This window comes from Fukomys damarensis, unplaced genomic scaffold, assembly GCF_012274545.1.
Source record: "Fukomys damarensis isolate Sample0158 unplaced genomic scaffold, DMR_v1.0_HiC HiC_scaffold_14, whole genome shotgun sequence".
In the NCBI taxonomy this organism is placed as follows: Eukaryota; Metazoa; Chordata; class Mammalia; order Rodentia; family Bathyergidae; genus Fukomys; species Fukomys damarensis.
In genome coordinates, this window is record NW_022900926.1 from 9,017,011 (window position 1) to 9,042,055 (window position 25,045).

At 39.2% G+C, this 25,045-nt stretch overlaps 1 protein-coding gene across 4 annotated transcripts in view; it reads right to left on the reverse strand.

The window, feature by feature from the left end:
* Ptprk (protein tyrosine phosphatase receptor type K) overlaps window positions 1-25,045 on the reverse strand; it is a 482,919-nt gene that overhangs the window by 295,613 nt on the left and 162,261 nt on the right. The gene's annotated exons all lie outside the window — the stretch shown is intronic.

Sequence of the window (25,045 nt, forward strand, 5' to 3'; positions counted from 1 at the left end):
GTATTTCAATAGAAAACACAGACATACAATATCCAACATAGCTTTTCCCAACGGGGAGCATCTACCAGAATAGCAGTCCTTTACCCAAATCAACTTGCAGGAGTGTTTTCTAGATGGTACAGGTGTTTGTGTTTGTTTGTTTCTAATATATTCTCTACTTCTTTGGCTCTGATAATTTTCTGTTTTCTTGCATTTGACCCACTTCATACATTTGGCACCCTGTTGCCATCCTGATAGGCATTTAGTTGTAATTATTCTTGATAGAAATACATGGTAAAGTTCTCTAATCACACTTTGTAATGTTTTAATCACTTCTGGGAAATCTGTGGTTTTAGAAGTTCACCCTAATGCAATATATCAAGAAAAAGCAAAAGAGTACTACTGTCAGAAAGGAAAAGACACAAAGGGTACACTTTGTAGAAAGATATCAATGGACCAATAAAACCTATCTTGCAAAAACTTATCCGGGAAAAAAAAGACTTGTACTTAATGAATTGTTAAGTCAGATGTCCATAAGATTACTATATATTTCACAGACATTCAAAAAACAGTTGAAAATACATAAAGGAAAACATTTCAGTCATAGAAAAATAAATACTGGTAATTCATATATAGATATATTTGAAATAATTCTGCTTTCAATTAAAGATTAAAACCAGTACTTCTCTCATGGAAAATATGCCACACATTATAAACATAAATCTTCTTGTATTCATTTGGAATAAAAAATAAAATGCATTCTTAAAGAACACTTTGAAACATGCTACCCTACAAAAATACTAGAATACTTTTAAATATATCAAGTGCAAATCCATTGATATTCTAATTTCAATTTTAGCAAAACTAAAAATTAATTGGGAATAAATAGAAACATACCATATGTCTTCCTTTTGAAGTCCTGATGTCTATTTCAAATATTATTTTATATTTGTTTTCTCCATTCTCCAGATACAAGGAAATATAATTCCCAAAACATCTCTTTCACAACTCTGGATTTATACAGTATTTTCTTCATCTGTCCTGAGCTTTACCCTTTTTTCTAAAACACTCCATATGAAGAACATCAAGGACACAGCGTGTATGTATGCCCTATGTCTGGTGGCAAACCAATGGCACATGAGTTATTGTGTTCCTCTTTTAAGACAAAAGATGTTAATACATGAGTTAATTTTTTCTGAATTAAAAACTCAGTATTCAGGTTTAGTTGCCATGTTGGCCTTTTCTGTTAAATAGGTGGGTTTCGGGTTGCAGTCTGACACTCAGTATCTAAAAGCTTCGCCATTACTGTTCTCTGAATTCCTCCTTTGTCAGTCTCAAAAGGCAGGTAATCCTCAGCTGTGTGCATAAGGGTACTGCGGCAATACACCCACAGTGGCGCTTGAATTTTGATGTCATTATTTGTTGACTGTTCTACATCCACTACAAGACAGGAAGATACTCTAGGGTAACAGCTGTGTTTACTAATAGTTGTACCCCTGACCCTAAAGGAATTCCTAACTCAGAGAAGAAATTCTAAAATCCTTTGTTTCATCCACAGAAGCATCCTAGCAGTCCACTGGGATGAGACAAGTAAGGTTCAGCACCCATCTGGTGTTTACTGGCTTTGTAACTCTGACTAAGAAAACATCACCAAGCCTTTGAGTGTCCTTCTTTCTAGAACAGACATCACGATATATCACCTCAACTAAATATTATTAAAATCTACGTAGACAATGCAAGTAAGGGTGTCAGCGCACAGTGTATAGAGGCAGCTGCAGAAAAAAAATCTCAGACTGGGTAAAACATGAAAGAGAAGTTTATTTCTTCTTATCCCAAAGCAAGGAAGTAGACGGACGAGCCCAAGGCTGTGCAGGTTTGGCTGTGGAGGAAAGACTGGTCTCCGATTCCAGGACAGTGCACTGTGGCTTCCTGCTCAGAAAGGAGGAGCAATGTTTTGCGGTAAAAACATTTGGTGAAAAGTGGAGGGGCAGCGCGCGAGGCTCTTTTATAAGAACCTTAACCCCATCAGAAAAGTCCTCGTGATCTAACCATCTCCGAAAGTCCCACCTCTTAATGCCATTAGATTGGCAACATGCAAATTTTGGAAAACACCCAAGCCACAGCATAATGATCATATATGATCTTCGCTTCACTGAACTGCAACTTCTGAAACCCTACCAGAAACAAGAAGTATCCCTTACCAGCCTATCTTACCACTGAAGTAACCTTAATAAAATTTAAGACAACAGACCTTTTCCAAAGCAAAATACCAGATCAAAATACTTTTTCCAGGAATTACCTGAGTCATAGCTTGCTGTGTCCACTATAACTAAACCACAATACAGTCAAGTTCTGTGAGGAAAGAAGAGGTGGCCACACTGACCGACAGAATTCATGTTACCAATGTTTCTGTGACTTCCCAGTACTCTAGATAACTCACATGCAAGAAGCACAAGGCAGACATACAAACAAGGCGGAATCAGCTTCCTGCTCACGCTCCAATCAGATGGACAGCAGAGGAATACAACACCCCTGAAAGCACCGAAGAAAGCCTCGATGCCCAGTGAGATGGAGACTGTGCTTAGAGCAGCTGAGATTTATCGTTTCTCTCAATCCTTGCTTTTGTATGTTCTTCGTTCTCCACATTACATTTGTTGTTTCCATTGGGGCAATAAAAATTTCCCATTTTATAGATAAATATCTAAGCATATCTCTTAAACGTATTTTGAGATGTTGGTTTAATTATATAAGCAAATATTTTTTACAAAGAAGAAATTAATAAACGTGTGCCTTGACTGCTATGCACAGATCCTAATGTTACTCCAAGCCTGGTGCTAATCATCAACCTTTCCAAGGAGACTATGACTGGTTAAATGACAGCCTCCCCTCAGTGCAGTTTACGTTTTGCCAGTTCTCTTGCTTGGTCTGTGGAGAAACTGCTCTCCTTGTGCCTTTATCTAGAAAACCTCCAAGGAGAAATCCTTTGTGATCACTATTTCTCTTCTGCCACTTAAATTACTCAGCTGGTCTTCTTCAGTGTCCTGCATTTTGCTGAATCTAACTTCTTTTTCCATGTACAATTAGTGAACTCTGCAAATGTCTGCCAATATTTTGGAAATTTAGTTTTATTACGTTAATGTATCTATCACCTTAAGTTCTGGGGGCCACAGGATAAAGCTTATTGCATTTCATTTCTTATTTTGGAAGACAGAAGTTACATTTGAAGTTAATGTGAAATATATTTGGTATAACCAATAGCATTTTAAGAGTTAGCTACATATTACATTGTCTAAGCACTCGATTTCTGCTTAACCACTATGACAGGTTAAAACATGCTAGGTGCAAAGAGTATATGTGTAAACCTCTGCTTCACCCAAAATTCAAAATTTTGTTACATAAAGTAAGCACAGGAAAAAGTATAATTTTGTAAGCATAAGGAAATGACAGAGAGCCGACCAACTCAACAAGAAATGAATGATTTTAGGAACACAGTAGAATCATTAAGCCATACATTTGTAGGAGTGAGGGTCAGCTCAGCAGAAGAAACATTACTAGGAATTCATGAGGCCCTGGGCTAATTTCTTAGCATGGAAAGAAAAACAATTATTTGTGCAGAAACAATAAATACATAATGACTCACATAAAGAGTACATAGCTGTATATGTGATTTCCTTATACTATAAGGAAATCCTGAAGTTAGTAGTATTGGATTTTCTTTCACAAGTTAATTATCTGGTTAGTTTGCATTTGAGGTTCACAAACTCTTCAGGAAAAACAAATGCAAATAAACACTTTATGTCGGAAAAAGAGATTGAAAAGGGAAAGTATTTCCATACTAATGTCAAATGTATAAAACATGATTGGCATACATTTCTAAAATTCAGTATGCTGGGACTAGGTCTGCTGGTTGGACTAGGTCGTTCTCGGGGCATTTGAAAAGGATCCCTTTGACCTGCTTCCTCCACAACTGAACGAATAATTACCCAAGGAAGGGTGAGGGGAGATAAGCCAAAATAGTCAAAAAAATTCTCGTAAGCCCACGTCTACTGATTTTTAGGATCTGCATGACTGCGAACAACGTTGGAACAGAGTGTTTATGGGTAAAGTCAGAATCTCCGGGAAGGATGGCTAGGAGTATTTTTTAGAAGGCTCTGTTTGCAAAACACAATGATCACATTCATCCTGGAGAGTTGCTGCATGAATGTCACACATCTTAACACATCTTTCTTCATCCACGTCTCTCCTCCTCTCCCTCCCTCTCTCTTGGCTCCCTTTCCATCTGCAAAAGATCTTGCTCCCTGCTGCCTATTATCTACCTTTTATTTTGCTCTTTATTTATGCTTTAGGTTTCTCATGTAAGAGAAACCATGTGCTATTTAAGCTTGTGCGTCTGATTTGTTTCACTTAACATTATTGTCTTAAGGGGCATCCGTTTTCCTACAAATGGCTCCAACCTGTCCTTCTGTAGAGCAGAGCAGGCAGTTAGTTCTGTGCACAGTACAGAAGCAGAGATGTCAGCCAAATTTTTCTTAAAGGACCTGATGGAAACTGTTCAGGTCTTCGGGGCTGCCTGCTCTACCACAATTCTATCACTAGCACAGAAACAAAGACAGCAAGTAAAGGGCTGAATGTGGCCACGCACCAACACAACTCTATTTAAGAACACTGAGATCCTGCTTTACATATCAGTGTAAATACTATTCATTTCTTCTTATTTTTCCTCAACAGTGTAAAACTGGAAAACCACTACTGGATGGATCCCAGGATGTTTAAAAACAGGCTACAGGCTACATTTGGCCTGCTCGTCTTAATTTTCCAACCTCTGCCGGAGATATGCAAAATCTTTAGGGCAGGACTAAATCTAAGTATCTCTGAAGTATAAAGCAAGAATTATTAAAAATTGGTCCTCAAGAGGAAAAACAAGGCTTAATTTTTATATAGTAATTAAAAGGAAAGATTCTACAGTAAAGGTGGTGATATACCCACATCCCGTCAAAGAGATGGGTGAAAGATGTAGCCCTGTAATTTAAATGAAGAAAATGGGCTTTGATTGGAATGAAATTAGTAAAGCACTAAGTTCAAATTGGATGAGAGTAGCTTCTTCCAGTTCTTGTTATTACCATTCGAGGTCAGGCAATCGAAATGCTACTCCTTGCCCTTGCAAACCCAGGTGGCAATCTTGCATGCTAGCTTCTATAGTTACAAATTAAGCTGATTGGGGCTCGGGATTTAGCTCAGCGGTTCAGTGGCCTGCCTTGCAAGTGCAAGGACCCGAGTTCAATCCCCAGTACCAAAAACAAAAAACAAAACAAAACCAAAAAGATTAAGCTGACAGTTTTCAATACATTTTGAGTCTCAAAAAATAAATTTTCTACATTCCAAAAACAAGACATATATAGAACCAATAGATCTTAAACTTCCAGATCCTCTAGTCACCCAGAATCCCATACATGGCCAATAGGCTACACTGTTTGTAGCATTGTCATGTAGTCCACAACAGTAAGTATTAGGAGAAAAAACATGCTTCAACTCCCATCCTTTTAGTGTATGCCATGAAGAACATTAAAACCATTAGCATCACAAAATGGCCATCAAGTGTCTCCTCGATTCAGAAGGTTCTGATGACTTTCTCAGGGCCTCTGAGTAAAGCCAAGTCCTTCCTGGCACTACAAGTGTCCAAGTGACCTGACCCAACTCCCTGTCTGACTTCAGTCCCATGTCTTTCCCTGCCTTCTGCCCTCCAGCCACAGTGGCCCCTGACTCTCCCAGTTGGGCATCACTGGTCACAGGGCCAGGCTGCCCCTCCATGAGTCGTTCTTCTAGTGGACATCCATGGGCCTCATTCCGGTGTCACTGAATTCCACACCAACTACTTGATTTAAAATTATAACCTGTCTCTTTCAACAGACCCCGGCTCCATCATCCTGCTCTATTTTCTTCTCCACAGCTATCTCTGCTCTCTAGTCTTCCTTCAGACATTAGCTGCACTTGTCTATTTCCAGCAGCCCCACCCCCTTACCCATAACAAAAACTGTCCTGCCAAGAAATTCTGTTGTTCTGTTATTTTCTGGTACATTGTAAAGTAGACAAACAACACCCCGCATGAAGAAGACTCTTGGAAAATATTTGTTAGATAAATTAATGAATGCCTTAATGGGTGGTATATATCAGTTATGAAGATACAGCCACACAAACATAGCTATGATCCAACAGCAAATGTTTGACAACACAATCCCATTTTCCTGCAAATAACGTCTTTAGTCACACTGGTATTTCAAACCTTAAAGTCAGAAATTCTCTTTTCACTTTACTCAGTCAAATGCCCTTAGTGCAAGGTACACAAGCCAAAGCAGTATTTTTCATCATCTTCATGTCTTGAAGATAACAGGTGAAAGTATTTACTATATTAGAATATCATCTACAATGGATCATTACCGTTACTTGCTTTAAACACAAAAATACATTATCATTTCAGGCATGGAGCATCTTCATTTTAAATGATATTAAACTATTTAAATTTTTACACACAGAGTGTCTCTCAGAACGATTAAATGAATAAATTAGTTGGCCTGCATATATAGACTATCTCAGAGTTAGACAATCATCCTGGCTAGCATATCCTTTGATGACTCAATTGCCTATTTCCACTGCTAAAGAACTGCATTACTTTATTTCTCCTTTTAGGGTAAGGGTATTATCACAGTAATTTATGTTCTACATCTATGTAAGCTAAAATAAGATGACATACGTTTATTGCTTTGTCTGCTGCAGGTAGATTGTTCTGCAGCACACTGAAAACCTGGTCCACTAAGAACAGCATATAACACAGATGAACTTCACTCCACGTTACTACTACTATTACTACTACTACTACTACTACTATTACAAATAAACAAAACAGCAAAACAGGAATAAACTAAAATAGCTCTTTATTGTTACAAGAAGTCAGAAAAATACAGATTATTCTGCCTTGAAATTATTTTCCTTTGCTTTATTTTTCCAACTTAAAATATATTTAGAATAAATGAAAAAGCCTTCTTGGATAAGGTCAACAAATCTTTCTAATTTCACGCCCTTTGAGATTCCAGGAGGATTTGGTAGTCTTGCGTATCCCTTTCTGTCTCTGAACCTAAATTTCTTGTCACTCAATCACCTGGTTTCTCTTAAATCTTCGTGTCTTTGTTAACTCTGTTATCTTCCGCTTTCAGCCCCAAAGAAGGCTCCAGTTACTGGCCAGTTCTATAGATTATCCGAAGTGCAGGATTCTTTACATTTTCTTGCTCTGTTCATTTTCACTGCACAATCCTAGCTCCCACTGACTTCTATCACTATCTTCTTGCTAATGACTCCCAAATCTATCTCTCTAGTGAAGATACTTCTCCTGACCTATAGGGTATTCAAATTGTGAGTCAATTCAACCTGGCTGGCCTAACAGTGAAATGAGCATCGTGACCCCTACACACACACACACACACACACACACACACTCTCTCTTCCTCCTGGCAGTTAGCCTGTGCCTGAATAAATGACATCACAGCAGCTACACTTGCACAATTAGAAAACGGGGCATCCCCTCTGCCTTCACCCGCTAAGTCTACATGCCACAGAACTCCCACTTCCTATCAGTTCTTGCACATGATTGATGAAAACAACGGACTTGACTCAGCCTGCACTGTCAGTGGGATATTTCAGGCCCTCTGTCCCTAGCTTCTTTCATCTTTAATAGCCGCTGAACTTTACCCTAACTTTATTGGTATATTTTACCTGCTTTCCCTGTTACTGGCACTGCCTTAAGGTTCTGAGATGGCCATCGGTATACAAAAGGAGGTCCGTGGAGGACAACTTACGTGACAGTGTCTGCACGGCTGCAGAACAAGCCAGAGAATAAACACTTGAGGACCATATCTATTAGTGTAATAGCCCTCAAATTTCCAATCAGTTTTCCTCCATGCCACTGTCAGGATTATTTTTGTAATGAAGTGATTTAACGTGGTTTGATACCATCGTACTCTTATACACTATGTATTCTATAAGTAGAATTGACTTTGTTTTCCTCCTCAAGATGGTCAAAGAATCTCTGCTATAAATGACTACCTTAAACTAGAAGATTGAAGTTAAAGCTGTGGCAGAAAGATTCATTACTTAATTTTAATCCATTAAAATAAATTGTTCTAGATCAAAAGATTTTCCTTAAAACACTAAAACTATTTTTTACACAGAATTTAAAGAATATAAGATTTCCACCACGTTTGCAATTCTGAGAGCTGATTATCCCCACTACAACACTGTGTAATAATGATGTGAATTCTGCAGAAACCGCAGAAAGTTAATCTTGACACAAAAGGTGCACTGTAGACAGAATGAAACAGCACAGAGCACCTTGTCACAGCCCATGCTTTATGCAGTCCTGGAGCGTTAAAATCACTCTGAAGGGCATCAAATTTTGTCTACGGCTTGCTTAGAAAGACTAGCTGCTGTGATGTCTATGGCTTACTTGGAAAGAGTTTTAGAGGGGCTTCTCTGCTTCCCTAGTAAACTCAAGGTGATAGAACAGCTCTTGCCACATAAACTGGCAAAGCAAAACCAAAGCAAAGAAAGAGGACTAGAACCTTTTCAGTTAATGCCACTACTGAAGGTGGCACCACTTCATACAAGGAGGCAAAACTTTTCCTCCACCATATTCTAATTTTTTTACTACTCATGATTCATTGTCTCACAAAGAGTAAGTCATTTCAATAAATGTAAATAAGAAAAATACACGCAGCATCCTTCATGCAAGAGAAAAGCAAAAGTTAGGACATACATAGAACAAGTAATCGTAAACAACTGTAATGGAAATCCTGGTTCATTCAGATACTTTCATCATGTGATATCCACAGATCTTGTAGCTTTTTACAAGTCTGTACAATTGAAGATTATACAAAATAATCATTAAAGCCCTTCAGATTGGTAAGCAAGAAGCAAATCATTCTAAGCCACTGCAGTTTAGGGATGGATTATTGGATAGCACTGCTCAACAGGAAAGTTCAGTGGCAGTTTCTCTTGCTCCTACTTCACTATTTCAGTATTTCTTTTCTAAATGGCATTGTTTTTTGAAGACAAAAATAGTTCTTGATTCTACTTGTCTTCTGAGTATTCTCTCCTGGATTGCTACAACAAAGACTTAAGCATTAAGTTTGAAAAAGATGACAGGAAGAATTAACATGCTTTTCAGTAGATTTCTGAAAAACTCCTTTTAGAAAGTCATGACTTTCTGACTCACCAGTAGCACCTCAGTGCAAACCAGTCACTTCTTGAAATAAAGTTGACTTGAAATAATAGAAGATTGAGCCAGGTTTTCTCTTCTACTTTTTCTATTTTACATGAATCACCACTTTTGGATTCATCTTCCACATCATTAGCTTAGAGGATTTAAAGTTACCTTTTTCCACATAAAGGCCAGAAAATGTCATACTTCAAAAGTCTAGGCATTTTCTACTGCATCTTTATCAGCTTACAGAAAAATGAAAAAAAAAAAGAGAAGGGAAAAACAAATATGGTAGAAAATGAAGATAATGAGGATAGTTCTGGCTGAGGAAGTAAAAAAAAGTTGCCAAAAAGAAAAAAAATCGATAAAACAAAATAAAAATGCACCATATAAAGCTAACATAAAAATACAATTAATTTAGCAAGAAAAAAACCTCTACATCTTGATTGAAAATCACAACTTTCAGAAAAATGTAACATCTGTCAAGTATCCTATAGAAAACTTAGAGGTTTCATTTTTCACATTTAAAAAATCAAGAAAATCTTTTAAACCTCATTTCCCAACCAAACACTAATTCACTCAGAAGAACTCAAATATAATTACATTGGCTAACATTAGTATCCTTCTTCTAAATCCATCACTTTATTATGTATTATGTGGTAGCTGTCATGATAAATGCTAGAGTAAACACAGGGAAATATAAGAATCCACACCTGTAGTTTAACAAAAATGTTCATGGAACTTACAACTCAGTGACCCACGCATGGCAATAAAGATAGGATGGGTCTGACTTAGATTTATCTGGACGAAGAATAGTGCATTCAGTGGAATGAGCTAATGAATAAACATGAAAGCACAGGACAATTTAAAGAGAAACCAGTTTGGAAGAGAGATGTTGCAGTGGAAGACATGGTTAAAAGGCAGAGCTGAGGTTTGACATAAGAACTAGCAGGAGCCCCGGGAAGAGTCACTCTGCCTATGAACAACAAGGAGGAGTTAAATAGAACAGCAACTGGACAGAATTAGAGTCCTGCTTCAGCAAGATAAATGCAACATGGTGTCATTGAAATGCACGACTGCTGGAAACACCACAGAGATTTGAAATTAAAGCTTATTTCAAAGGACATATTTTAAAAGCATCCGGAAACCACGGAGGGCTGGTCAGGTCATTTGGTGGCAGTGAGCTTACCTAGCAAACACAGGTCCCTGTGTTGGATTCCCGATGAGGGGAGACAGTTAGATGTGGGGGGCTGCTGAGAATTTAGGGAAAAGGGGGTTCTTTTGGGATTTGACCAATGGTGCATGACATGTCAATGTGGAAATTTTTTTGGACATCTGGGAAGAAATCTCAGAAGAAAACGCTCACAGGTACAGAGACAGAGGCAGAGGGAAAAGATAAAAAGAGGTGGAGGACTATCATAAAAGGCCATATTCACACCATATATAACATCTATGCGAAGGTCTTTAAAGCTGAAAGGCAACTCAAAAACACTGTTTTATATAAATATAGAATAAAACAATTTCAGGGTCAAGAAAGGCTTCTTAACCATAATACATATTCTTTCTAATTTGTAAATGTAAAATCCATAAAATCATCAATAGTTAAATTCAAACATTTTGTCCAAGAAACTATAGGAAAAAAAATAGAAAAATAAGCCTTAAACTAAGAAGTACAGATATTATGTCAAATGTTTCTTAAATATTGAGAGAGCCAGCCAACTGATAAGTAGATAAACCAACAGAAAAATGGGTTTTGCTCATAAAAGAGAACTGTGAAAAAGGATAAACGCAAACAAGCATTTGAGACTGTGCCGAATGCCAATGGTGGAGAAATTCAAATAATCAGAGAAATTCAAATTTTGCCCCTAATTTTGCCCTGAACCAAGGAAGGGGATATCTGAAAATGCATACCTATCAAGGGCTAGTGAGAATATATAACAATAAAAACACATAGTGCAGGTTAGAATCCCAACTGTGCATTGACATGGCAAACAATTCGGGTCATTAGGTCGAGTACACACTGCACCACTTAGCAATATGACTCCTTAGCAATATTCTACACATACACAGGAAGACCCTTAGCAACATCTTCAACACAGCAATTAGAAACTGACGAAGAACACAATGCCTATGGGCAGAAAACTGAACAATTCATCTTAGCTTATTTAGTAACAGAACACTACTTTCAATGAGAAAGAATAACAGAACACACAGATGTGAACTGGGGAAAGGGGCATCAACTTGCAGAACAAAAATCCACAAAATTTGCTATCATGTGTAACATACTTGAAATGTGCAAAATGAAAGTATCTGTTTTTATAGAAGGGCAAAGAAAGGAAATGTTGAAGACACAATTCAGAGCACAGTTTTCCTTGGTTAGAAGGTAGGTTTAAAGCAAAACAACTTGCAAGAGATTCTGGTGAGATTATTTAAGGGGTGTGTGTGTGTGTGTGTGTGTGTGTGTGTGTGTGCGTGCGTGTGTGTGTGTTCGAGGTTCGGGAATCAAATCCAGGGCCCTGCACATGTTAAACAAACATTCCACTGCTGAGCTACATCCCCCAGCTATTTAAGCAGATTTGTGTATGTAGACACGTATGTTCTATTATTCTTTATATCTCATGCATAGTCAAATGCTCATAAAATATTTCATTCATACTAAATACTTATAAACAGCACTGACTAAATACTTATAACTGTTTACAAGAAGAAGAATGAAAAAGAAGGAAGAGGTGAAAATGGTCAATGAAATGTTTTCTTTTGTTTTATCTGGAAGGGGTGTATTTTGATTCAAGGAAAATATTTTTTCAGGTCTAAAGAGGGAAAGGGTAGCTTCTTTAAGTCACAAACGTTACATGGGAATCAAGGGAAATGCAGAAGCAGGAAAGCTTAGAGATGCCTCCAGCTTGAGACAGTAACTTTCAGGTGCAAGGAAGTGAGGACAGCCCAGCTTACAAGGGTTGAAAGAGCACCTAGGGAGGGTTGGGGACAGAAGGTAAAGCGGCCTCTGATGTACAAATGTGCAGGAGGAGTGTGCACACAGCTCCACATGTGGAAAGAGACAGCCGGCTACCGGTGGGCACGAGTTGATGCTGAGCCAGGCCAAGAGAACAGAAGAGGCAGGAGAAAGCAGACGATTATGTCACTTTCAAATAAATAATGCTATAGTTTGGGCATAAAAATGCCTGGCTTGCTACTCCATATCAAATGTGTCACTACTCAACAGCCAGGAAATACTAGGTAGACAGACAGGTTACAAATGACAATCTTGCAGTACAAGAGCTTCTTAGTTCCAAATGAACCTTCCTCATTCCTTGTGCTAAAGTCAAATCGTCATTCCTTTGCCACAAAGTCAAATCCACTGAACACACCCTAGATATTTTTTGAAAACCACTCCTATGAAAGGTACAGACACAGCATCACATCTCTCATTTCTGAGCTTTCCTAGACCTGGTGCAAGGATAGATTCTTTCCTAACAGGGCTAGGGTCCCCCATAGGTCAGGAGAGGGATGAGAGGGTGGGTTGCAAGTGTGGCCTCCTGGTCAGGACTGAAGGCAGGGAGGGTGGAAGAGTCCAGAGCCTAGGTGGAGACAGAAGTCTTCAGGGAACATGGGAAGGGTACATAATGATCAAGAAAAGATGCAGGAGCCCGGACATCTCCAGGAGCAAGGTGACAGCCACATGGGACCCTCATGGACGCTGCCAAGTAAATCAGCATGGCCTCTTCTCCCTGGAGTTACTGCCCCCAGGATCCATCACATCAGAAGTACTGTAACTAAGGGAAGAACCTGGAGAAAACTCAGGAGTGAAAAAATGTTTGTATGGCTGGATTGTCATAAAATATCCAATGTTGTATTACTTTGTATTTTCCAAATGATTCCTTCCCAATTAACACACACACACACACACACACACACACACACACGTTTTTCTAAATCTCTCCTTCTTTTAAGAATATTAATATTACAGAAAATTCCACATTCTCAGACCAGAACCTGTTCACAGCCTCCCAGCAACATTGTGCTCTAAGAAATTTCCCTTATCTACTATTTTATACTGACAGTCAGACGGACAATAGTAAATAAAACTTTTAAAGTCTGTGCTTCTAGAAACCAGTTCAATCCAATTATACCTGCCCACTGAGAGATGTAAAATTGCCATCCAATGAAAAGCTTTTCTGTTTTTCTAAGCCTAGTAACTCTGTCTTGCCTAACCACAACTACTGTTGCTTAAGTTAGTTACAGAGGATCAGGCTTGTGCCCAAAGAACAGAGGGACTGTGCTCCTTCAATCATCTTCCAGCCACTCCATAAAGCAGCAAAGAAGTACACATGGTCTCCCTGGGTGTGGAGAGGACTTGTTAGGAGGTTTATGTGACTGAGATAAGAGAACTGTTTCTGTAACATGAGCTCTTTCTGAACTTCAATGGGATTCAGGACTGAAATTCAATTCAGGGCATAACCTCTTGACTTGGTGGACCATTGACTTTGAGTTTGCACAGTGATAACTAAGAAGAATAGATTAACTTTGTCTCCTACATTCTCTGCTTGACCCTTCTCCAAAGAAGGACCCTGACTTGGGAAGACTCAAAAACAAGCTCATTTAAACCCCTGTACCTCCCAGTTTAGGGCATCATGAAATAACGCAACTGGCTCCAAACTGAGCTGAAAATGGCAATAAGAAAAGCAGAATGGATGGTTTAGGGGCTCACAAAAGCAGTGCACTGACAATTTTCCAGCTAGAAGCCCTGGAAAGAGAAATGCTCCAAGCAAACTAGATGCTCCCTGCTGCTGATCGATGGGGCACTCCTGGTTGTAGAGTGAGTGAATGCCAGGCACTAACTGGGTTGCATTAAATCTGGTAGCTGTTTGTGAGCAGCAACCCCCTCTATTTCCCAGGTAATCTTGGGAAGCAGCATGCCCCTTTATGGCGCAATCTATGTAACACAGAACATGTCCCGACTTGGAACCACTGGTACATAGAGGACAGGATTAGAAGCCAGCCAGGTGGAGGAGATTAAGGACTTAACAGGAAGATGGAGAAGAGCACCGTCAGGGTGTCCTCATCTTTTATAATAAAGGAAAGTTCCCCAGCGGTCCCAGCAGAAAGAATAAGCTTAACTGAACAGAATTCTGATGATGGGGGAAAAAAATCCTTGAATAGACCTTTTTGTAAATGTGGGTTTGTCTGCCAAAACCATACTACCTTTCGTAACAAGGCAGTCTCTATCTAGCAGCAAGTAACAGAGCTATGCTCCATCCTCCACAGGTCAGCATTCAAAAGTGTTGAGTGTCACAACTTCCAGAGTCTCACCTGAGCAGACGGCATGGGAATCCCAGCCACGTCTGCAGAGCTAGCAGATGCTGAGTGATGGCCCAGCTTAGCTCTGCTGAGCTCAGGCCTGAGAATGTCTTCTGTAAAGCACCTCTGTCATCATCCCCTCTGCTGTGCGGTCCGCAGCACTGAACTAGCAAACCACACAGAGAAGTCACCCGACTGGAGTTGGGAGCACCTGGGGATAGAGTCCAACGGAATCAACATCATCTACTCTCCCTCTCCATTTTAAACCCCATCCTTTGCCACACAGCCTGGCTGCCCCTTCTCACACAGAAGAGCATTCTTACCCTGAAGCTGTCTACCTGGCCCTTGCTGGGAGAAGCGGACGCCCCTCTCTACTTACCCCACAGCCAGCCTAATACTCACTCCTCTAGCCAGGGGCTTAGGCCTGCTTGCTTTGCTGCTTTGGATCTTTAATTAAGTAACAATTCATGGTGGCCAAATAGAGGTTGTATCTCCACCAGAAGACTTTTCCCCTCTGTCATTTTATTGTGGCATTTTCAACCTTATATACAATTAAAAATAATTAGCTTCTCTTACACGAGATAGCCAGAATATAAATAAAGGACAAAATAAAGGATAGATAGCAGGAATGAGGGAGATGGGTGTTTCTTAAATAGGAAGGGGATCAGGAGGGGAAGGACAGTAGGAAAAGGGGATTGAAGAAAAAAAAAAGAATTCAGAAGTGTTATGCACATACACCAACTCAGGGAACACAAACATTATGTACTGCAAATGCGTACTAATAAAAATTTTAAAGTGTAATTGTACAATCAAAGCCCATTTAACTTTCACTCACCATCGAAAATTACCAATACATGAGAAGCTGCCTTAGTGGACTTTATACTTCCTCAATAAAAGCAGGAATACATTTTCATGTTTTTGCTTGTTTTCCCCTAGTCTCAATCAATAGTAAGCAGGTAGTAAGAACACAGTCCCTGCTTACAAAAGTGCACGGAATCAGAGTTCACAACAGCTATGAGCTGCTCATCAGCTTATTATACTCATTCAATGTTTAGACAATCCATAAAGCCGTTCAGCACTTCGAAAGATTCATATCTAAATTTAAAATGATAAATTTCCTGCGAAATCATACATAGTTAAATAATTGCAACCTTAATCTTTTACCATCCACTAAGAATGTAAACTCTGAGCCCAATTTTCTTCTAACACCAAGAAAGTGAAATCACGATCAATAAAGTTTACCCAGTAGACAGGGGCTAGTATTTCATAAGAGAAGGAGTCTTAGCAAAAGCCCAGCTACTGGTCACATACGACCTTAAATAAGTCACTTACTTCCCCTTAGACTTCAAACTAAAAATAGTCACACTTTTCCCCAGTAATCACATAATGCTATTTTTGGAAGGGTACCGGGACTCAGACTCAGGACCTTGTGCTTGCGAGGCAGGCAGCGGAACCACTGAGCTAAATCCCCAGCCCGCATAATCCTGTTATGAACATTAATTCTTTTAATTTGTCAGGTACACTCTAAAGTACACAGAACCATATTCTAAATTTCTTTATCACCCTCCTAGATTACTAAAACAGAATCTAGCATGCATTTAATGGCACAAGATGTATATCTCTCTAAAATACAGTGAGTGACATTTGCAGTTCACATGACACAGATCAGGCATAGAGACAAGGTGTTGCAGTGTTCATGGTAGAGGGAGTCATGGCAAAGGTGGGTAGAGTCTTTCATCTTAAGGAATACACAACTTGGACAAGAAAAAGGAAGAGAGAAAAGAAATGAAGGCATTTCTAGAGATAGGTGTATCAGGAATGAATTAATATTAAAAAGTGCCCAATTTTCAAAAATAAATTAATGCAATTTGACTAAAGCAGAGAATGCCTATTTAAAAATACACATAAAAAGACTGAAGCAACTGACAGAGGCTAAACTATGAAGAAGCTCAAAAAATGATTAAGATTTAACTGTAGAAGAAACATTGGTAGGGTTGTACGGAACTTAATATCAGCAAATGAACAACCCAGGAAAAGTAACTAATTTATAACACAGTTTAAGGCAAGGGAAAACAATTAGGAAACAGTTACTATTATTAGGCTGGGACAATCAGAACTGCAAATAGAATAAGTAGTAAAAAGACTAGAGGGGAAAACATACCCCTAGAATGTTCAGAGGAGACCACAAAGGAATAAATAAGATCCTGTGATAAAAACCCTAAAAGCTTTCATTCTCTTCTTTAATTGCAAAACTCCACATAACTAGAAGAAAAACATAAGCATTTACCAGTAAATCCTTATTCCCTCCACAATCAAATCTTCCAGAGCCCAGGCCTTCCCCAGGTAGCCTTCTGTTGGGATCTAGAACATTTCCCTGATGTTGCAAACCAGGCTTACATCATTCAGATCTGCAGTGGAAAGTCACCTCCTCCCGAGATACTGGTGTGATGTGCTTTCCACATTTTACTATTTTTCTAGCTTTTGCATTTTCTATTTAGTCTGTTTAGTATCTTTTGCACCATGATATCTTTTAAAATTTATTTATTGCTCTTTGTTTCTTACTCTTTCCTCCTCTGGCCTCTAAAGCAGAATTCAGGAAGAACAGGAATTTTGGGATTTACACAGCACTAGGAAGGAATGAGCCCTGTCATGGACTAGGTTGCTCAGTGAATAATTCTGGAATGGTAAAGAAATAAGAAAATAACCAATTGGTCAAAGCAGATCTTCGGAGAGAAGGGGGAGGTTTGCCCTTGGGCTCTTCCCAGCTCCTTATTTGAGCAGGGGTATTCCATTTTCCATAAACACCAGGAGACCCTGACACTTCTTCTATTCTAGGGTGTCTCAAAAGTCACGCATAATGACAGCGCTGGTATCATCCCAGTTTGCAGGGACCGAAACTCAAAACATCTCACCAAACTGTTTCTCTGTGAACACAAAAGCCAGGACCAAGAGGATCCGATATTGAATATAAGTCAAATACCATCCAATCCAAAACTTTACCTCAAATGCCAAACAACCTCTATTTTGTTCTCTATGTCTCATTTTCATGCAGCATGCCACAATGCCCAACGTAAGATACATACTCAACAAATAGTGACTAGGCCATGTGTTTATCCTTCTGCTTACGATGATCTTCCCCCAAAGAAAAAGAACAGGAAGAGATGAAAAAGGAAAAACAAGGAAACAAAATAAACATCTAAATTCCCAACAAAGGAATTCACTCCGGTGTATGGGAGTTTAACTGCATTAAACCTTCCATTGCCAAAATTTCCAGACTAATCAGAAGCACAGTACTTTTCCCTTAGTGTTATATTGTTTTGTTCCAAAACTCTGGCAGCTTAAAAATATTGCTGTTTCACTAGGTGTTAGAAATTTTTCATTCCTTATTTTATGTAATTATTTGTTAGTATGAATTTATGACCTTAATTTTTAAACATAAAGTAAGAATTGATTTACTGCTTCTAGGAAGCCCAAAATGATTTTTTAAAAATTTATTCTACGAATATTGAGAATCTAATTCTCATCGGGGAATACCAATAGTGAAAACAAGGGTTATTTATAACTAAATGCAGAAATAACACGTGGCAGCTAGTTTTAGATAGTTTATAGGATATGTCTTGGAAAATCAAGACAGCTAGGCCAGGACAACTCACACCTGTAAACCCAGCATTTGAGAGGCTGAGGCAGAAGGATTGCTGCCAGTGTGAGGCCCGCCTGGGCTACATAGTAATTTCAAGGCCAGCCTGCACTACATAGTGAGACTCTGTCTCAAAATAATTTTTAATGAAAATCAAAACAGGTAAAACTATTATAAAGAGTCTACTAAATCATATAAATGTATGTATGTATTATATAATATAAAGTTTGTTTTTTATAAATTAATTTGTGATACAATCGATTTTATATATTATCTAAGAAGAGAGACAACAAATGCATCTGTTATTTCTTCATATACCCTTCCTACTAAACTCTTAAGTGAAATATTTCTACTAGAAGAGATGTCACCCACATTTACTTCTCTATATTTATGTGTTTCAAAGGAAAAATTAATCACCAAAAATACAAGTAAATTTTTATTTTTAGGGTTTTTTTCTTCAGGACTCAAAACTGAACCCAGGGCTTCACACCAGACAGCCGAGCATCCTACCACTGAGCTATTTCTCCAGTCCTAAAAGTTAAATTTTAGATAAAAACACAATGTTGTCAGGCATTTTTTTTTCCTTCAACTGCCAATATTTTGTTCATATCCTGCATGCAGGCTAAAATAAAGAAAAATCAATCTCTGAAATGAGAACAGGAAAAGAGGTCAAACAGAAGCTTAATTTATATGGGAAAGTCCAAAAAGACTAACTCTACTTAACTATCAAAGTCAGCAGACAAAATAACTGAAGAAAGAATCCATTTGAAATTACTGATTGCATGTTTCTTATACAATATTATACTGCTTTCATATAGGGTATAGCATTTGTTAGAAATCTCCTGAAGCTGATAAAAAGAAAATGGTTCGCATATTTGTGTGTTTGGACACCTTTTTACATCACTCTGTGCAAAATGCCCCAATAAATATCTTCCGAGTAATTAATAAAGTTTTATGGAAACCAAGAAATAAGAACCACAGTGACCCAGACTCCACAAGCTGCATGAAATTTGAGATGGCCCAGTGCTTCCTGAACTTTATTTAGCACTTGCGCACCTTATCTGTGGAGAAAACAAACAAGACAAAGAGTCCTAAACTGTACAGGTGGTGCCTCTTCCTCTTTCACGCGTAATATTTTTAATCAGAAATGAATGGAAATTGTATTCATTTCATGGAAGTACGTTTCATAACCAACAATGAAAGGCCATGGCCGCTCCTGCTGCCACAGATGAAAACAGGTAAGACTGAAGGCTGACGGGAGCCGCCTGCCAAGTTCACCCGAGTATTTCTTTGAGGAGCAGCCCAACTTATGTGGCCATTTGTTTGTGTTTACACAACCATAAATTTCATCAGTGAATCATTATGGAGTTTAACATCAAAGCAGTGCAGATGTTTGCAATAAAAGCTGTCAGGAAGCAGGGAGAAGCTATACTCACAGGGTTATGAGTTAAAACAAAACAAAAAAAGCAAAAAGACAATGACTATAATACCACCAGTGTCTTTCCACACCCATTTGAAGTATTAAAAACGCAGCAAAGAGAGTTGTGATGATTAAAAAGCAACAGCAAAAGGCTACTTTCTTAACAGCCCATGAAAACAAAGGTAAATTTTGCCAGGGTAAAAATGACCAAGTTAGCCATCCTGTGGCCATAGCCCATCTGATCTTGGCCAGCCCAGCCACAGAAGTCAGCAATACAGCCGAGTTCACACAGCCAGGCTACATCGCTAAAGAGGAAAACAGGGCACAATCCTGACTGCCCACAGTAATTCAGCAACTTGGTTCATCTCTAAAGGTAAGAAGCATAGAAAAGACGGGTAACAGAAAAGATGGATCTTTTTTCAAATGGGAAGGGGGGCAAGAGATTGAGGAAGGGGAAAAGTGGGAAGGAAGAGGAGATGGAAGAAGAGAATTGAAAGGAAAGAATGCAAATAAAGCTTTTTCAAGTGAGAAGGGAACTAAGCCTGGGAAGGAGCTGGAGGGACAGGAATGACAGGGAAGAAACAGGAAAAGAATTAAATAGGACCACCTCCCTCACTGAATGTGGTCACCATGTTCCCATATACAAGAAACGCTGAGTTGGCACTTGGTCAAGTATGAAAACAAGTTAGGACAAAACCCAACCCAGGTCCTATCGTCTCTGGACACATCCCTGCTCCGGTCTTCCTGTCTACCCTCAGTCTTGAGCCCACTGTCTTGCACACTTTTTACCACTGCAAGTGTCCAGGTTTATATTCTGTCTCCACCTGGACTGGTGATTTCTAATCACTTCATTCATAAACAGATGCACACCCTTAGCTCTGTGATCACATGTGCTCACCACAAGCAACGTGCGGATAGCGCAAGAATAACGTGCCAAGTTACATTAGGATGACTGGGGCTCCACGGTGGAGTTCTAATCAAATACTGCTTACGTAAGAGTTGCTATTATCTTTATCATCACCCTCATTGTCATGAATGTTGTTTTTACTTTGCCTAAGAGAACGGCCTCGGCTCCTTCCTATCTTCTTTCTCAGTTGGCCAACTATCTCCACGCTCATAGTTACAAGAGGTCGGCAATGTATCAGCAGTACTTGTGCTCATGCCAAAATTTCTCTCTCTTTTTAATCAGATAGGTAAAACTTTCCCGAAACTCCCCCCAGCAGTCTGTCCTTCTTACTCATTAAACGGAGCCACATCACGTGGCCATCTCGGCCAGCAAAGGGAAATGGGATAAGCAAGTGAGCTGGAACAAAGTCTTGCCAAAATGCAAGACGGTGAGGATGATAACTACTGCAATATTTACCTCACAGATCAGTGACCGTGGTCATGAGCCAGAGGCAGGTACAGTGCTTCTCAGTGACGAAGTGACATCTGGAGTATACACTCAGGAATCTGAGGAAGTTGGCGCACTCCTGGAAACCTAGCATTTCAGGAGGCTGAGGCAGGACGACCACAAGTTTGAGCCTAGCCTGGGCAATTTAGTGACCTAGCAAAACACTATTTCTAAATAAAAACAACAACAACAACAACAACAACAACAAAAAAGGATGGGGATGTGGGAGATGTAGATCAATGCTAAGGCCCACTGGGTTTAATCCCCAGGACCACATGAAACTAAAAAGAAAGAAAGGTGTATCTTAGGAAAGAAGACTCCTGCCATCCTCCTTGCCGAGGTGGAGTTCTGCAGGCAGGAGTGAGGCCCAGCAAACCCTAAGAGAGTGCAACACCCTGTCTTCCTCAGGCTGAGGGACAGTCCCTGAGCACCCTTCCTACATGGGTGTCTGTGCCTCCAGATCCATCTCTTAGAGGCTTTCTATTCAGGGATACATTCACTTAGTTCAAGCCCTGTCTTTTTAGACCCAAGGCCAGCAGGATCCCTGGAGTACAGCAAACTTTCTACTGCCGAAATAGCACAGCAATACACGGTGATGCAAACCTTTCATAAGCTGACAAGCCCACAAGTCTCAGACCTGTCCAGTCCTCATATCTTTTCAAACCCATGCAAAATATGTTTTAAAAAGGTAGATTGCAAAAGATCAGTGTTTGTTTCCTGGTGATTTAGGGAAGAAAAAGGCACTTTCTGTTACATCGTCACTTTCCAGTTTCTGGCCAAACCCCTGTAGTTTTCACCACACATCATTTTCATGATTAATGGTGTGCACCCGGATAATGGAAAACAGCAGATTAGGTTTCCTCTAATAGTTTTGCAAGTATATATGTCATCTGTCTGCCTCATTTAGTAACAACCTCACTGTTCAGTAAGAAACTAATGGATTCAATCCCAATGTAGAATTTAGCTTTATGCATATAAGACAGGTCAGGTTTCCAGAGTGGAGAAAACTACACTATTAGAGGTGTAGACATCTTCAGTTACAAGGTAACACTGAGAGGATGCCTTGTAAGTACTTTTGGTTTATTTCTGTTTAGATCTATTAAAGCAATTAATTTAGGAATCTATGGCACTAACATACAGCCTATAAAAATACATGACATAGCATCTTGCGATCATTACAGATTAATCAAATATGATAACTTCTATTATTTGTACGCTGAGCTGAAAAGACATGCATGGTTTTAAATCCATAGGCAAGAAACAGCTTTTTATATAATAGTCTGTTAACATAATAATTGTCAAAAACTTATTTGATTGTAGAAAGTGTATAATCAATGGCATTCTACAGCTTTAAATGGCTTGATTGAAAAAGAAATAAATCAATCTGCCACACTATAGAGCCAGTAGTTTTATCCATTCATAAGTTGGGCCAACCATGAAGAACAAACACATTTCCATAAATTATATTAAAAGCAAAGTTAAGGAAAGTCTGAAATACCAAATACTGAAATCCAGTGGATTAATTCATTGACTAAATTCGTACACAATCTGAAGCTAATTCATCCTGGCAATTCTAAAAAGAGGTTCTCTGAAAAATGAGACAGTTTGAGGGATAACAACTATATTTTGTCATCCTGTTACTTTCACTCTTAGGGGAAGGTCGTGTTCTCTTTAAAGTCATTTTATTAAAATATATATTTTATATATCTTCCTGCATGAGAAAATTATGGAATCTTAACCAGTTACTTGAGCAGAAACTGACTGGAGAGAAAGAAATTTTAAACGATACGGTGGTCAAGTCTGACAAGAGCCTCTGCATAGCCACGAGCTGGTCCTCTTCTTTTACAAAAATAAAACCACACCTCCAAATTCTCTACTAGGACTTTAACAGTGGCCCCAGAGGAGGTTCTCTGCGTTTACTCCAAGGCAGCACACACTTACATCCCCCTATCACCACGTTCTACCACATCTTCCCTACAAATCGTCACTTAACCAAAATCTTGCTGTTTCTGAAAGCTATCGATGATGTATTTTTCACTGTTTCCTAGTAACAGAGAAGCTGCATAAGTAGAGCCTGTACTAGGTTCTGTTTGTGAGACCTGATACACAGGTACATTTAGAAATCTAAATGATGCAACTGATGAAATCACCCATCAAATAATTCATGAGCACTAAGCACCCGAATAAAAAATACTCCACAGTTTGCTCTTATTGCAGCTAAGAAAGACAAAGAAGCAGAGTAAGCACTGTGGACGATGGGTCAAATTTTAATCTTCAGCAGTAACATTTACCCTTAGGTTCCACCTACTTAGGTGTTTATTTTTTTTCTCTGACATTTCCAAAAAATATCTCCCGGGTCAGGTTGGAATTCACTGGGGCACATTCTGCGCTACTTGCTTAAACACACCGCAAGCACAGAAACATAAAGCACTTTGTCATTCAAAAGGATCTTGAATAAAGAACTATTCTCCCAGTGCCAGGAAGCACAACTCAACATTAAACTAATGTTGCAATAACCTGTGCCACAAGACATTTTATTAATATCAATGACTCCATGTGAGAGCTTTAAAGGATGAAGAAAAGAACGCCATGCACACCATTTCTTAGTTATGAAGGAAAACAAATAGACCAAAAGCGTGTTACTCATCCAAATCCACCTCTTTCTTTTTGTTTTTAAGAAACAGTTAAGAGTTTGATTCCTTAAAGAACGGAAAACTACGCAGGGAGCAGCTAGCAAGCAGGGTTCAAGAGAAGGACCCAACTCCTGCACCCACACGTGTGAAGATTTTGTTTTATTAACTTGTTATTCGCGTCTTTAATCGGTTCAGTTTATGCTGCCGAATCAGAGCTTCTTCCTCCCAGGGTTACGTTAAGCTCCAGGGACAGATTCTTGTGGAATGAGTGGACTGCAGAAGACCTTGCAGGGGAGTCTGTGATGACAGCCATCCACCCCCAAAGTCGGGCCTGAGCCCTCTGAGTGTGTATCTGTTGCTCTCACATCAGCTTCGTACACGCGCACACACACAAACACACACACGCGCACATGCACACTACCACCACCACCACCCGACAAGATAGGCTGCCCTGCTGCAGCTGAGGACCCTGGACAGCCAGAGCGTACCCCCAAGCCGAGGACGAATGCCCATGGCCCCAGGAACAACAGAGTCAACCAGTGCCAGGGAAAATCCATAAAACGTCAATAGACACCACCCACACCAAGAATCTGTGCTGTGGGACCATGCCTATGATGTAACAGACTGCAGTAACAGAGGAAATCAACTCAGGAAAAGCAAGACACACAAAGCAACGCTCTCCCCTCTTGTCTAGAGAAAGCCAGGACTAACCTGAAGAAATGGCTCAGTTTTTAAAAGCAGGCACGAGTCTGTAAGGACTTTCCACATGAGGCCACTGGTGATCATAATATGCTTTTCCACAAATGGACTCTTTCAGTCTCCATAATGAGCCGCAAATAAGTATTTTAAATGTTTAAATTTCAAGGTCTAACAAAAGATGAGCTTTCTCAAAAGGTAACTTTGTTTGCAGGAACCCAACATCACATGTACTTCTTTGGTTAAACCACATAAACTCAGACATGCAGATTAAAAGTGCCTATGAACATTACTTGTCTAGCTTAATCATAATCGTTGGAGAAGATCTGGGGTAAAAACAATCTGAAAATATTACCGGCAACTTGTCTTTTTTGATTTGCTCATTTTCATGTTCTGTTAATTGACAATACAAATACTTAATCAAAATATCCAGGGCCAAGGATTTAGCTAGGCGGTTTGGTGGCCTGTCTTGCAAGCACAAGGACCCAAGTTCAATCCCCGATACCAAAAAAAAAAAAAAAAAAAAAAAAAAAAAAAAAAAAAAAAAAAAAAAAAAAAAAAAATCCAAATACTTAATCAAAATACCTCCTCCTAAAGGTAACACATTTCAAAAAAACACTACTTCATCTTTTTTTACACGTTATTTTCCAGGAATCAGTAAACCAATGCAGACTAAACATCATAGTCAAAGTTTTGAAAAGATTGTCTTCCTGAACAAATCCATCGGACTAGTTCTGTCAAT